At 44.7% G+C, this 16,250-nt stretch overlaps 1 protein-coding gene across 2 annotated transcripts in view; it reads right to left on the bottom strand.

The window, feature by feature from the left end:
- TBC1D4 (TBC1 domain family member 4) overlaps positions 1–16,250 on the bottom strand; it is a 381,583-nt gene that overhangs the window by 122,186 nt on the left and 243,147 nt on the right. The gene's annotated exons all lie outside the window — the stretch shown is intronic.

Here is a 16,250-nt window from a genome sequence, read left to right as displayed (position 1 = left end):
AGGGATACCCGTAATTTCCATCTTTTTTCCTATCCCAAGATAAAATCCTGCCGCTATTAGACGTTCTTGGATAGGACGCTTGCATTTCAAGCAACAAACTGCAACCTTGGTTAGATGAATGTATCCCATCAAGCCTCATCATATTGTTCCTTTCGAAAAATAGTGAAGACTAATCTTTTCGATAAATTTATTACTTAAACCTGAAGGCCTTGAAATCTTAATTATGTACTTCACTACAGAACTATGTATTAGGAACTAGTAAAGATTAATTATTTTGATAAATTTATTACGTATATTAGAAGGTATGTATTTTTATTGCTGTGTTTTAAATGATCATTTTTAATCATCATAATATAAACTCCCCTTTGAGGAAGTAATCATGTATTTAATACTGTTGTACGCTTCACTGAATGTTCAGTACTCTTTTATGTAAACCGCCTAGAACTGATGGTGACAGCGGTATATAAGAATACAGTTATTATTATCCACTATAATAAAACCCTTATGGCGCATGCGCACTTCAATCTCCATGCTTTGTGATCCGTGCTTCCATGCTGCGCATGCGCAGTGCCTGTCTTAGCTGATTTCCTGCCCCGATCTCCAACACCGGCTGACTTTCTGCCTTATGACTACGCTGCTGCTGCCGGGACACCTCTTCTTCTCACCTCCAGACCAGCAGCAGCAGCATCCGCAGTTTCATCAAGCAACCACGGGCCATTTGCTAGGCCGACCCACTTCGATAATGCGAGGCAGGCCGGCCTAGAAAAAGCCCCGAGACTGCCCAGCCTAGTGGATGCTGGACAGTGAGCAGGGAAGGGAGAAGGGGTACTACTGGAAAGGGGGAGCAGGGAAGGGGTGCTGCTGGACAGGGGGAGGTAAAAGGAAGGGAGAAGGGCTACTGCTGAACAGGGGAAGCAGGGAAGGGGTGCTGCTGGACAGGGGGAGGGAAAAGGAAGGTAAAAGGGCTACTTGCTGGATAGGGGGAGCAGGGAAGGGGTGCTGTTGGACAGGGGAGAGAGACAGAAAGAAAGACAGACAGACAAGGGGCCAGGGAAGCAGGGAGAAAGACAGACAGGCAGAGAAAAACAGAAAGAAAGACAGACAGGGGGAGACAGAAAGAAAGAAAGACAGACAGACAAGGGGGAGACAGAAATAAAGAAAGAGAGATAGACAGATGGGCCAGGGAAAGAGACAGAAAGAAAGACAGACCGAAAGAAAGAAAGGGGGCATGGAGAGAGAAAAAAAGACAGAAAGAAAGAAAGAAATGCCTAAGTCTATACATCTATTCTAGCACCCATTAATGTAACGGGCTAAAAAACTAGTTATTATTAATATTATGTTGTAAGCTTCACTTTAGTTAACATACCTTTTCAATGAATCAAATGGGTTGATTTGATCTAATCACTAATGTCATTACTTGTTTTCCTCACTTCTGGCTTTTTGGTCTTCATTTGAGCTGCGATGTTTTTCAATCTCTCATTAACCATTATCAGTATTTATGTCCCTCACCTCCATCTTGCTTGGTTTTCATGTGGGCTTCGTAGTTGTCCAGCATTTCACTCATCAACATCGTATGCATTTTCTCACACTTATTTTGGGTTATTTTTCATTTTTTTAATTCACATAGTCATCATTTGGTGTCTCAAATGTATTTCCAATCGGGTATAAGTTTCTTCTATTTCCGGTCCTTTGGTTTTCATTTGCATTGCGTTGTTTTTCAGTCTCTCAACCCTTTGGACTCAGCAGCACAGTAAGCTTTTTCTTATATATTTTCTTAAAACAAAGCTGGATTTTGAATTACTCTAGTCATACACCTTTTGTTTATGTTTAATATTCTCTTTACCGCGGCATGAACGACTCACCCTTGGTTAGATGCAGTTTAGTCCTCTTAGTGTTTTATCACCAACAGCCTATCATGATGGCGTACGCATCTGGTAATCCTTTAATAAACAAAGCTGCATTCTAGTGGGAAACTATTTGTTTATGCATATTTTTTTACATGCATCACTGGCCTTTGTTTTGTTTTTTCAGTGCACTTATTCATTTTTTAACATTATTCATTAGTGAAATTGGAATGTAAATTGTTTGGTAATCTTTTAATCTATCCGTGATGCACTGGTGTATATTTTGAAAATCAAGGTTAATATATCCATGTTGTACTGGCATGTATTTTGGGAGTTAAGAGACTCAATTCCATGTCAGCACTATTGTATTTATTACTTCATTGCATCACAAATTAGGGGAAAAAATTTATTTTAATCATCATTCATGTTTTGTTGTTGTTTTTAGAGTTTTCATTGCTTATTTAAATTCATTAGAAGGCTTTGAAGTCTTTTCTCAAGCTTAGTCCGTGCCATAATTAGGTCAGTATACTCTTTTTTTCAATAGCCACAGATTTTTCATTCACCTATGCATTGTTTGCACCTTTGGTTAGCGGTCTTATAACACAATTCCCTGAATCACATTGTTCATTCTTTGTTGGCAGTCACACTTTATTTTCTTTTTCACATTACACACAATTTTCTCAGTCACTCAGTATATTTCTACATTTCTTCGCTTGTAATCATATATTATTCATTTCTTTTTATTGGTCTTTTTGTATTGGTCTCTCCATCATCACAGGTGTAAACACATTTTATATCACTGTCACCCATAGATTTTCTCTTCAGATTTATAGCACGTTTTTCTTATTTCCCTCCTCTTAGTATTTTTGTATTTTCATTTTTCCCTGTTTCTTTCTAAACGACAGAGAAAACCAAAAAAACTCTGTGGAGTGACGATGTTCCCAAATGGACTTTATTTGAAAGTATCAAAGTTCCAAAGGCACACTTTAAGGCTCTTATGTGGATGATTTACTTTTATGTGGATGGAATTATTTAATGTGGATGATTTTAGTGTACCTTTGGAACTTTGATACTTTCAAATAAAGTCCATTTGGGAACATCGTCACTCCACAGAGTTTTTTTGGTTTTCTCTGGATTTTCTTCTTTGTGGATAATTTGGGATCAATTCCTTTTGTTTTTTCTTTCTAAACGACACCTGAGGAAAACTAAAAGTTGCCGAAGTACGGTCCGTGTCGGGTCCACCATCATCTTCGGCTTTATAATATACTCATGTTTGAGTTTAAATATGGACAGATAATAAATGCATGTCTGAGCTTCAAATATGAGCTTCAACATAAGCTGATTTTACTTATGAATGCTTGCGCTCCCACATGGACTGAACGTAAAAACAATAAAAACAGCAAATAAAAAATTAACTGTTTTTATATTGTTTTTAAATGTTTGTTGAATAAATATATTATGCTTTACTGGTTCTTGTCACATCCAGAGATTATTGTTCCACTTTGGTTTGTTTTTGGTTGACCCTGTTTTGTTGTGGAACATAGATCTATCTACTTGTTGTTAGCTTTTATTTTGAAGCATCAGTAGATTTATTACTGACTCCAACTGCAACTGCACCCCAAATTGCTTCTGATTCTGACTCAAGAGACTCCAACTCCATAGCCCTGAACATAACTATCGGGACCATCCTGATTATACCCCAAGATCCTCTTGGCACTGCCCAGACAGTGCTTCGGCAAACAGAGCCACTATTCAGCAAAAGTGCCTGATTAAGGGCAGAATGCACAAAGCTCCAGCACCCCTGCAGGAAATACCGGGTTGGGAGCGATTTTGATTTTCCAGGGCATGTTCAGAACAAGGAACATGCAAATCATATGCATGCTCTTTGTGCTGAGAATCCTGGAGAAAGGGGGATGGGCTCTGTCTGGTGCCTGAACACAAGACCTCAATGGTAGGCACAGCTCTTCTGCGCAGGCCTGGTTCAGTTTCTGATCACCAGAGCTCTCAATCAAGTTTATTCTTGTTTGTTTTGAGGTTTTATTTTGTTTCACATGTGATATGGATGCAGCTATTGTGCATGTTTTGTATGAGCGTGTGTCCTAAGCGTAACAGCTGTGTTCTGACCAGAGGCACAGGACACACACTCACAGAAAACACAAACAGCTACCGGCAGCTCCAGATCTGCCAGAAAATTTTGCACGGTAAGAGGTAGGTGTTCCCTTCTGTGTAGTGTGCATTACACACTCATTTTAATACTAATGAGCTCCTTGTAATGCATTTGCATAGAATTCTTGATGGCTGCTACCACAATTGGTAAAAGCCTCCGAGAATCCTTTTGCACATCAGCAGCTGAGCTGCCTTGCAAATAAGACTGGCTACAACCAGTCTTACTTCCACAGAAAGCTTTTGAGCATCTCCCCCTAAGTCCTACTGAATATCAGCAGCTGGCCAGCTCAGTGCCTCTCCTGTTTGCTTAAACCACACTGAATATCTACTCCATAAATATTAGCTGCAGATCAGAATTCTGAAAACCAAGCTGTACAACATAATTACACCTTGATTTTTTTTTTTCAGTAGCCTATAATTATTTAATGGGGTTTTGAAACTACAGAAACATTATTGTTATCATCATGTTCAATCTCTCTGCAGATTAATGTAAATTAAGAAATATGAAGCATCTTGAATTTCAACTGCATGCAGGCACTTAAAGTTTTCAGTTCATATACTGACCATAATTAATTCACCAGACATTTAAAGCTCCACTGCCCATATTGCTTTAACCCTCATCGTATATTCTCAACCACATTTAGGTACCTAAATTATTCAGGAGGGCAGAAAATTAGCCATATGACACATGGCTACAGGAGCTGGAATCAATAGTTTGCAGAATAGAACACTTATAAGTGATGGGATTACTGCTTACACCTACTAGAAAGATAAGCATGGGATGAGGTGGGGTGATATGGTTGCAGGGAATGGCAAGAGAATAGAATGTGCCTTTCACATCTCCAGACTTTTAAAGCTACAGTACCCAAACAAAGAGAAACAATGTGTTCTTATGTAAAGAATGAAGCACTTTAAGAAAGATCAGGTTATAGAATTTGTTAATTAATTTTGCATCATGTAAATATTTTTACAATACAACCCCCTTCCCCCCCCCCCCCCCACACACACACACATAAAGAAACTCCTCTAACCACCTCTAAAGGCTTCTAAAGGCTGGATCAATGCTAAATCTTTCATGCCTCTAGTGCCACTATCTTTCAATATGACCCCTAGGAGGGTTTTCTAATATATTGTTAAAGATCAGTTAACTAAATAAAGATTGTTAAATAAAGATTGTTAAAGATCAGTTAACTAAATAAAACAATGCTAACTCCCTATCAGTGCACTAGAATTCAGCAATAAGAATGAGGTGCCATCATACAAAAAAAATTGCATTGCTCTTGCCTTTAGAGGCGAGTTCAGCTCTGTTTCGGGGTCTAAGTGGGAGTGTATCTTAGGGGAACCGCCAAAGAGAAAGGACAGCTATTGGACCTGATGGGGAAGGTGAAGAAAGAGAGAATGAGAGATTCTAGACCTGGGGGGAGAGTTAGGGAAAAGGAGAGCTGTTAGACCTGGAGGTAGAAAGAGAAGAAAAAGGAAAGTTGTAGAGCTGGTGGGGAAGGGAAGGTAAGAAAGCTGGGGGAAGGGAAAAGAAGAGAGAAGAACTGCTAGACTTGATGAGGAAGGAAAGGGAGAGGAAAAGGAGAACTACTGAATCTGATGAAAAGGGTAGGGAAGGGACAAAGAAGCTTATGGACTGGGGGAAGGAAGGGAAAGGAGAAGGAGAGTTGCTGGACATGGGTGGGAAGAGAGGGAAGGAAAGGGAGGAGACTTGCTGGATATCACCAAAATTTGTCAATTCCTTTCTGAACACTGCTATAACCCTCATCCATACTCTCATCACTTCACTCACAACTTCCTTCGCACAGGTCTCCCATTAAACCATAAGAACATAAACATAAGAATTGCTAAACTGAGACAGACTGAAGGTCCATCAAGCCCAGAGTACTGTTTCCAACAAGTAACTGACAAGATCTCAAAAGTGTAAAACAGATTTTATGCTGCTTATCCTAGAAATAAGCAATGCATTTTCCCAAGTCCATCTTAATAATGGCTTATGGACTTTTCTTTTTAGGAAATTAGCCAAACTAGTGGCGTACCAAGGGCCAGGAGGGGGAAACGCACCGGGTGCACGCCCTAGGGGGGGTGCACAGCCGGCCGGGTCTGGAAACTCCTGGGACCTGCACTTCAGCACAGCTGCCGGTCCACCCCCGCGGCCAAGAAAAAGGCTAAGAAGTCTGCGGGAGCAGTGAAAGCATCCTTTAAGGAACACCTTCCCGATCTGCCTCTATCCTGCCTCCTTCATGATGCCACTGGACAGCGTTCTCAGCCATTGGCTGACCTTGAATGGGCGCTGCAACCCAGGCAAGGTCAACCAATGGCTGAGAACGCTGGCCGGTGGTGTCTCGAAGGGGATGGGATAAAGCCAAATCGGCAGGGTGTTCCTTAAGGGACGCTTTCGCCACTCCCACTGGTTTCGTAGTCTTTTTCAAACCATTGCAATGGCGTACCAAGGGCAGGGGTGTGTGTCAAAAACATGATGGGCCGGGGGGGTCAAAAATGATGGGCCCCAGGTGTCCCATACCCTAGGTATGCCACTGAGCCAAACCGTTTTAAAACTCTGCTAAGCTAACTTCTTTCACCATATTCTCTGGCAACGAATTCCAGAGTTTAATTACATATCAAGTGAAGAAATATTTTCTCAGGTTCGTTTTAAATTTACTACTTAGTAGCTTCATTGCATGCCCCCTAGTCCTAGTATTTTTGGAAATAATAAACAAGTGATTCAGATCTACCTGTTCCATTTCACTCAGTATTTTATAGACCCCTCAGCCATCTCTTCTCCAAGCTGAAGAGCCCTAGTCATTTTAACATTTCCTCATCCCATCCCCTAGTCATTTAAACGTTTCCATCCCATCCCCTTTGCCATTTTCATCACCCTTCTTTGTACCTTTTCTATTCCACTATATATTTTTAGGTGTGATGACCAGAATTGCATACAGCATTTGCGGTGTGGTCGCACCACAGAACAATACAAACCATCTCTCTCCCTTTCGATCAGTTTAAAATTCTTCTGTATGACTTATATTCCACCAGTGTCACTACACTCACATAACCCCTTTCTTTAAGTCACTTCATTGCTTCCCATCTGTTTCCATATACAGTTCAAACTCCTCTTACTGACTTACAAGTGCATTCATTCTGCAGCTATTTTGCCTCTCATCTTTCCCTACACCCCACCCTGGGAGCTCCATTTATTGGGTAAGTGATTCCTATTTATAGCTTTCTCCTCCACTGCCAACTCCACACTCGGTTCTATTCCTTTTATCTTGCTGTGCTGTATGTCTGAAACAAGAGTTTCTGAGTTAGTGTGTCTTGCTTCGTCTCTGACCCTATTCAAATCTAGGCTAAAAATCCACTTTTTTAAAATTGTTTTTAACTCTTAACCCACTATTTACTTGCTCAGTACCCATTTCTATGTTAATCATTCCCACAATACTGTATTTTTCAGACCATAAGACGCACTTTTTCCACCCCCAAAAAGGGGGTGCGTCTTATAGACCGAATACACCGCGCGCGCCCCCCCAGTACTTTTTAAAGTGGCGGTGGTCCAACATAGTCTCTTGCTGGATGGCTGCCTCCTTGCAGAACGACGCACAATACAGGAGCATGACTTTTGCGCTTCCTGCCTGGTCCCGCGCCACTCTGTGATGACGCAGGACCAGGCAGGAAGCACAAAGGTTACACTCCTGCGTTATGCTTTGCTCTGCAGAGAAAGGGAGCCATCCAGTAGGAGACCGCGCTGGACCAACGCTACTTAAAAAAGGTACCGGGGGGCTTTGGGCTGCAGGCTTCTTCTTCAGGCGGCTTTGAGCTGCGGGCTGCTTCTTTGGGCTGCGGGCTGCTGGCTGCTTTTTTGGGCTTTGGGCTGCAGGCTGTTTCGGGCTGCAGGCTGTTTCGGGCTTTGGGCTGCGGGCTTCCCAGCACCAGACCATCAGAGTCGACACACCTATGTGTAGAGGAGGAAAAACCAAGAAGAAAAAAATTCTGAACCAAATTTTTTTTCTTGGTTTTTCCTCCTCTACAGGTGGGTGCATCTTATGGTCTGGTGCGTCTTATGGTTCGAAAAATTCAGTAACTTCTTTATCCCTTACTTTTGCCTTGAGTAGACTGTAAGCTCTGTCGAGTACGGATTGTTTCAAAAGTGTTTTGTGTATGTCTAGTTTTGTGTTATGTCTAGTAGCACTATAGAAATGACAAGCAGTAATTGTTGTGGCAGGACTTGGAAGGGAGGAGAGAGAATGGGAGGGAAGGGAAGAAACAAGAAGAACTGCTGGACTTAAAGAGGAGAGAAGGGAATAGAGGAGAGCTGCTGGACCTGATAAAGATGGAACTGATGGGAGTGAAGAAGGAAAGCTGCTGGACTAAGAGGAAAGGAAGGGAAGACAAGCTTCTGGGCTGGGGGAGGGGAGGGAAGAGAATAGAGAAGGAGAGCTAATGGACCAGGTGAAGAAGAGAGGGGCGGGAAGAGAAGACCAGAGAGAAATGCTGGACTTGATGAGGAAGAGAAGGAAGGAGAGAATAAGAGTTACTGGATCTGGTGGGGATGGAAGGAAAGGAAATGAAGAAGGATTGGGATTGCTGAACTAGGAGAAAAGGAAGGGAAGAGCAAGCTTCTTGACTAAGGGAACAGGAGGGAAGGGATGAGAGGAGAGTTGCTGGACCTGGTGAAGAAGGAAAGAGAGGAAAGGAAGGAGAGAAATACTGGACCTGGTGAAGAAGGGAAGAGAGGAAAAGGTAGACAGAACTGCTGGACCTGGTGAGGAGGGAAGAGAAGGGAAAAGAAAGAAGGAGGAGAGTTGCTAGACCTGTTGGGGAGGAAATGGAAGGGAAGGGAATGGGGAAGTGTTACTGGACCTAGTGGAGTGACGAGGGGAGGGAAGGGAATGGGGAAGAACTGCTGAACATGGTGAGAAGGGAAAGGAAGGGTGAAGGAGAACTGCTCAGAGAGGGAGGAAGAGAGAGAAAGGAACTGTTAGCATAAGCCTAAGTAAAGAGGGCATTTGAGAGAGACACATATTGATGGGGATAAATGGCACTAGCACACATTGGTTGGTGTCACAGTCCCGCATGGGAATAGGGCAATGTTAGCACTGAAGGAAGACACCTAGTTTTGGGAACACCACACTCACCTGGTATACCATGATGCCAAGTCTGAATTCCAGTGCTGCACATCCCACCCCCTCTGACAGGAAGTGGCATCACTGGAGCGTGGGCCTGTGAAGGAAAGCCTCATGTCAGTGCTATGGTGGCAGCAGTGAACCCAGGAGGGGGAGACAGTATCAGCAACTGGGGAGGGGGCACCAGCCACCTTAGACTCTCCTTCAGCCCTTTCAGACCCAAAGTGATGCTGCCTTAAAAAGTAGCAAAGACCATGAGAATATTGCCACTGATCAGGTAGCTCAGCTCCATTCAGATTCTGCCTGTTGCTACCCAGATAGATACAAAGTGGTCAGTCTGGATTTTCATGATTAGTGCTGCTAAAAATCTAGGTATGACCCCGTGAGCAGGATTTCTCCAAGTAGAAGTTACTCCTATCCAGATAAGTTCTGCTGAATACTGATTCTAGGAAGACAATATTGTGAAGCAAGGTGAACATAAAGATCTGTTGTTTGGATTAGTAGTCTGTTTATATTTATGCAGATTTTGAATGAAAATATCCATATAGGTTAGATTGCTGAATGAGCAGCCATAACTTTATACAGATAAGTCATTTGTATACAGTCAGAAAGCAGAGTTACTTACCGTAACAGGTGTTATTCAGGGACAGCAGGCAGATATTCTTGACTGATGGGTGACGGCACCGACGGAGCCCCGGTACGGACAATTTTAGAGTGATTGCACTCTAAGAACTTGGAAAGTTCTAGTAGGCCGCACCGTGCATGCACGAGTGCCTTCCCGCCCGACGGAGGCGCGCGGACCCCAGTTAAGATAAGCCAGCTAAGAAGCCAAACCGGGGAGGTGGGTGGGACACAAGAATATCTGCCTGCTGTCCCTGGATAACACCTGTTACGGTAAGTAACTGTGCTTTATCCCAGGACAAGCAGGCAGCATATTCTTGACTGATGGGTGACCTCCAAGCTAACAAAAAGAGGGATGGAGGGAAGGTTGGCCATTAGGAAAACAAATTTTGCAAAACAGATTGGCCGAAGTGTCCATTCCGTCTGGAGAATGCATCCAGACAATAGTGAGATATAAAAGTATGAACTGAGGACCAAGTAGCAGCTTTGCAGATTTCCTCAATAGGAGTGGAACGGAGGAAAGCCATAGATGCTGCCATAGCTCGAACTCTATGGGCCGTGACAGAACCTTCCAGTGTCAGTCCGGACTGAGCATAACAGAATGAAATGCACGCTGCAAGCCAATTTGACAACGTACGTTTAGAAACAGGACGTCCCAATTTATTCGGATCAAAGGACAGAAAGAGTTGGGGAGATGATCTGTGGGGCTTAGTATGCTCTAAATAGTAAGCTAAAGCCCGCTTACAGTCCAAAGTATGCAGAGCCTGTTCTCCAGAATGAGAGTGAGGCCTCGGAAAGAAGACAGGCAGAACAATGGATTGGTTGAGATGGAATTCAGAGACAACCTTAGGGAGAAACTTTGGATGTGTACGCAGAACCACCTTGTCATGATGAAAGACTGTAAAAGGTGGATCCGCAACTAGTGCATGTAGCTCACTGACCCTCCTGGCAGAGGTTAGAGCAATAAGGAAAACCACTTTCCAAGTGAGAAACTTGAAAGGAGTCGAAGCCAAAGGTTCAAACGGAGGCTTCATTAAGGTGAAGAGAACCACATTGAGATCCCAGACTACAGGGGGAGCTTTAAGAGGTGGTTTCACATTGAAAAGACCCCGCATGAATCTGGAAACCAAAGGATGAGCTGAAAGGAGTTTTCCATGAACTGGCTCATGAAAAGCAGCAATAGCACTTAGGTGGACTCTGATGGAAGTAGACTTGAGACCAAAGTCAGACAAAGAAAGAAGGTAATCCAACAAGGTCTCCACTGCAAGTGACGTGGGATCATGATGATGAAGAAGACACCAGGAAGAAAATTTTGTCCACTTCTGATGGTAACATTGCAGAGTGGCCGGTTTCCTGGAGGCATCCAGAATAGACCGAACGGGCTGAGACAAAAGAGTATCATTCGAAGTCAGCCCGAGAGATACCAAGCTGTCAGGTGCAGAGACTGGAGGTTGAGATGTAGAAGGGTCTGCTGATGTTGTGTAAGCAGAGAAGGAAACAGTGGAAGAAGCATAGGCTCCCTGGAACTGAGTTGAAGTAGAAGGGAGAACCAATGTTGCCTGGGCCATCGTGGAGTGATGAGAATCATGGTGGCCTGTTCCCTCTTGAGCTTGAACAAGGTTCATAACATGAGAGGTAGCGGAGGGAAAGCATACAGGAACAGATTGGACCAATCGAGGAGAAATGCATCCGCTGCCAGACGGTGAGGAGAGTAGAGTCTGGAGCAGAAGAGGAGCAGCTGGTGATTGTGAGGAGCTGCAAAAAGGTCTATCTGAGGAGTGCCCCACTGAGCGAAGATGGACTGTAGAGTTAAAGGATCGAGAGTCCACTCGTGAGGCTGGAGAATTCTGCTGAGTTTGTCCGCTAAGGAATTCTGTTCTCCCTGAATGTAGATAGCTTTCAGGAATAATTGGTGATCTGTGGCCCAAGCCCAAATCTTCTGGGCTTCCTGGCACAAGAGGCGAGAGCCTGTCCCACCCTGCTTGTTGATGTAGTACATCGCAACTTGATTGTCTGTGCACAGCAGTAGGACTTGAGGAAAGAGAAGATGTTGGAAGGCCTTGAGGGCATAAAACATCGCTCTGAGTTCCAGGAAATTGATGTGATGCTTCATTTCCTGGGCAGTCCAAAGACCTTGAGTTTGGAACTCGTTCAAATGAGCCCCCCAGGCATAAGGGGAGGCGTCGGTGGTGATGACAATTTGATGAGGAGGTAGATGGAACAGAAGACCTCTGGAGAGATTTGAGGACATCAACCACCATTTTAGAGACTGACGAAGAGATGATGTCACAAATATGTGTCGTGAGCAAGGATCCGTCGCTTGGGACCACTGGGTAGCTAGGGTCCATTGAGGAGTGCGCAGGTGAAGACGTGCAAAGGGTGTGACATGAACTGTCGAGGCCATGTGACCCAAAAGTATCATCATTTGCTTGGCAGGGATGGAACGATGTTGAAGCACTTGCTGACATAGAGATTGAAGAGTTTGAAGACGGTTGGACGGCAGGAATGCTCTCATGAGGACTGTGTCCAGCACTGCTCCAATGAATTGAAGTCGTTGAGTGGGGATGAGATGAGATTTGGGTAGATTGATCTCAAACCCCAGAAGTTGTAGAAACAAGATAGTTTGGTTGGTGGCCAGGAGCACTGTCTGAGAAGAAGTAGCCTTGATTAACCACTCGTCCAGGTAAGGAAAGACCTGAAGGTGGTGAGATCGTAGAAAGGCAGCCACCACAATCAGACATTTGGTGAACACTCTTGGAGAGGAGGCAAGACCAAAGGGCAGCACCTTGTATTGGTAATGACAATGATTGACCATGAAGCGGAGGTACTGTCTGGAGGCCAGATTGACCGGTATGTGAGTATATGCCTCTTTGAGATCGAGGGAGCATAGCCAGTCACCTTGAGTGAGAAGAGGGTAAAGAGTGGCCAAAGAGAGCATCCTGAATTTCTCCTTGACCAAGCATTTGTTAAGATCGCGAAGATCTAGGATGGGTCTGAGATCTCCTGTTTTTTTGGGGACCAGAAAATAACGGGAGTAGAATCCCTGCCCCTTTTGATCTAGAGGAACTTCCTCTATGGCATTCAGAAGGAGGAGGGATTGAACCTCTTGAAGAAGGAGGGAAGACTGAGGAGTGTTCAAAGCAGACTCTCTTGGCAGACTTTGGGTAGGAAGAGTCTGGAAGTTGAGAGAATAGCCGTGGCGGATGATGTTGAGGACCCACTGATCCGAGGTGATGATTTCCCAATGGCTGATGTAAAAAGCAAGACGTCCTCCTATGGGTTGTGGAAGATGGGCAGATGGTAAAACACTGGCTATGCCCTGGAGAACCAAGTCAAAAGGGTTGGGTAGACTTTTGTGGTGAAGGAGGCTTTACCTGTTGTTGCTGTGCTGGCCTAGGAGTTTGCCGTTGTTGTTGGCGCTGACGTCTAGGCTGTTGAGGAGCCGGTGGCAAAGGACGAGCCACATAGCGGCGTTGGCAGGCCGATTGCTGCCTAAAAGGCCTGGTAGGTGGGGTCTTCTTTTTAGTTTTCAGGAGAGTATCCCACCTAGTCTCATGGGCAGAGAGTTTTTGAGTAGTGGAGTCCATGGACAAGGAGCATTAGCTAGGCGGTCTTGATGGTTGACATCAAGTTCGGAGACTCTGAGCCATGCCAGACGACGCATGGCAACAGACATGGCCGTGGCTCGAGAGGTCAGTTCAAATGTGTCGTAAATCGACCTGACCATGAATTTCCGAAGCTGTAGGAGAGATGAAGAAAAGTGGCGAAAGGCAGATTTCTTACGGTCAGAAAGGTATTTTTCAAAAGCAGTCAGATTTTGAATGAGATGCTTGAGATAAAAAGAAAAATGAAAGGCATAATTTCCTGACCTGTTAGCCAACATCGCATTCTGGTACAACCTTTTGCCAAATTTATCCATGGCCTTACCTTCTCTGCCAGGAGGAACTGAGGCATACACACTAGCTCCTGTGGATTTTTTAAGTGTGGATTCCACTAAAAGAGACTCATGTGGAAGTTGCAGTTTGTCAAAACCAGGAATGGGGATGACTTTATATAAGGAGTCCAGTTTACGAGGGGCTCCTGGGATGGTTAAAGGCGTCTCCAGATTCTTGTAAAAAGTCTCTCTCAAGATATCGTGGAGAGGTAGTTTCAGAAATTCCCTTGGAGGCTGGTCAAAATCCAGTGCATCAAGGAATGCTTTGGATTTTTTGGACTCAGCCTCCAAGGGGATAGAAAGAGATTCACACATCTCCTTCAAGAAAGAGGTGAAAGAGGTAGCATCTGGCTTAGAGGATGGATCTAAAGCAGAAGGATCCTCCTCACCCGATGAACACTCCCCCTCAGAGAGAAGAGGCTCTTCGGAGTCGCCCCACAGATCAGGATCCCTAACTTGGAAGCTGCGGTCCCGGGACTCCGGTGTGGAGGGTTCTAGGTGTCGGGTTTTGTGTGTCGACTTACCCGACCTCTGAGAAACGGTACCGGGAGATGTTAAGGGCTGTATCGGTGCCGAAGTTTGCACAGCCTTGTGTAGAGATCTCGGTTCCGGTGCCAGGATCGGCATGGAGACCGAGGAAGCCGAATGTACCGGTACCGACAAAGTGGACGCGGACAATAGAGGCTGCTCCACTGTCGGTACCGGTGGCTCAGACTGGACCGGGACTGGAAGGCTCGGTGTCAATAAGGCAGGAAGGAGTTGTTGTAACTGCTCCTTAAGTTGTACCTGCAGGACGGCAGCAATTCGCTCGTCCAGCGAAGGCACCGGGACCGCTTTTTTCTTCTGCGGTACCTGCGGTGCCGCTCTACGCCCCGAGGATGAGGAACCCGAGGTCGAGGGGCTCACCTCAATCGGGGCGGAGCGCTTCCGCGGGCGCCTCAACGTCGGCAGGACTGGGCTCGCTGCTACTGAGACCGGAGGATGCTCCAGCGGGGAAGGCTTCTTAGCCGGCTTACCTGAAGGGTGCGACGCCGGCGCGGTGTCGACGAGGTGGGTGCCGACTGAGATGGGGCCGATGTCGGTGCCAGTGCCGTAGGTTCAGACATATCGGCACCAAATAATAACCGTTGTTGGATTTGACGGTTTTTCAAAGTCCGTTTTTTTAGAGTGGCACAGCGGGTGCAGGTAGATACTCGATGGTCTGGACCCAGACACTGTAAGCACCAGTTGTGCGGGTCAGTGAGTGAAATGGGCCGTGCACACCGCTGGCACTTCTTAAACCCGGGTTGGGGGGGCATGAACGTAAAAACGGCTTCTGCCAAATCGAAGGCCGAGGCCTCGATGGTGGCAACAGGCCCCGCTGGGGCGAAACCGAAAGAAACAAAAAAAAAATGTTTTGTTTTTTTTTTATAAAAAAAGAAAAGAAGAAAGAAAATGAAGGAAATATTATTTCCTCAAAGGTTTACGCGAGCGGGAAGGCGATACCGAAAAAATCTTTCAACAGCCGTTGAAAGAGACGCGTCTTCTTAGCTCCGCGGAAACTAAGAAACTGGGGACCGCGCGCCTCCATCGGGCGGGAAGGCACTCGCGCTTGCGCGGTGCGGCCTACTAGAACTTTCCAAGTTCTTAGAGTGCAATCACTCTAAAATTGTCCGTACCGGGGCTCCGTCGGTGCCGTCACCCATCAGTCAAGAATATGCTGCCTGCTTGTCCTGGGATAAAGCTATTTCTGCAGTCTGACTTAAGTGCCTTGAAAAAGTCTTTGCATCCCTGTACATTTTTCACATTCTGCTACCTAAAAAATTCAAAATAAATTAAAGTGAGAGTCTCATCTACACAACATACTCTGCACATTCAATGTGAATGCACAATTATGCATAATTTATTTTATCAAGTATGAGCATAAATGTAAGGCCTACTTCAACTCTTTCCAGAGAACATCTCCACTCAGTCTGGGTAAAGTTTTATTTGTACAGACAATAGATGTATAACTTTACATGTTTAGGAGGTAATTCTATAAAGGGGACAACTCTTTTTTGTGTGTCTCGGTGCTGTGCAATTGAGAGCCCAGATTCTGTTATAGATAGGTTTACCATATGGCTCCAAAAAGAGGAGGATGGATTGAGACATTCAGGTTTTATTTCCATTACTTTCAATGGAAATAAAACCCAGATGTCTCTATCGGTTCTCTTTTTTCTGGAGCCATATGGTAACCCTAATGATAGAACAATAACATAACCTGATATCAGGGTGCCTTACATTTAGGCCCCTAGTAATCTGGTGTAACCGAAAGCACCTGAATGTGGAATATGCGTGACTTACAGCATTTGTGGTGCTTTAACAAAGCTGTGGTAGAAAACAGCCTTAATACGCCCTTACACGGATCTTTCCCTGCCAGCAAAAGTATTTTTAACACACAAGCTGTAAAAGGCATCTAAAATTAAAACAGTAAATAGATTATTCTAACCTCTCACTCACCCACGCACATCGCTAAAGCCAACGTGCTTTCTTTAAACAATAAAGTTATTGTACAATGGGGAGGATATAAGGATATCTTTGGGCTGG

This window comes from Geotrypetes seraphini, chromosome 6 (assembly GCF_902459505.1).
Source record: "Geotrypetes seraphini chromosome 6, aGeoSer1.1, whole genome shotgun sequence".
Classification (NCBI taxonomy): Eukaryota; Metazoa; Chordata; class Amphibia; order Gymnophiona; family Dermophiidae; genus Geotrypetes; species Geotrypetes seraphini.
Note: the sequence above shows the minus strand (reverse complement) of the source record. Positions and strands in the feature narration are given on the sequence as shown.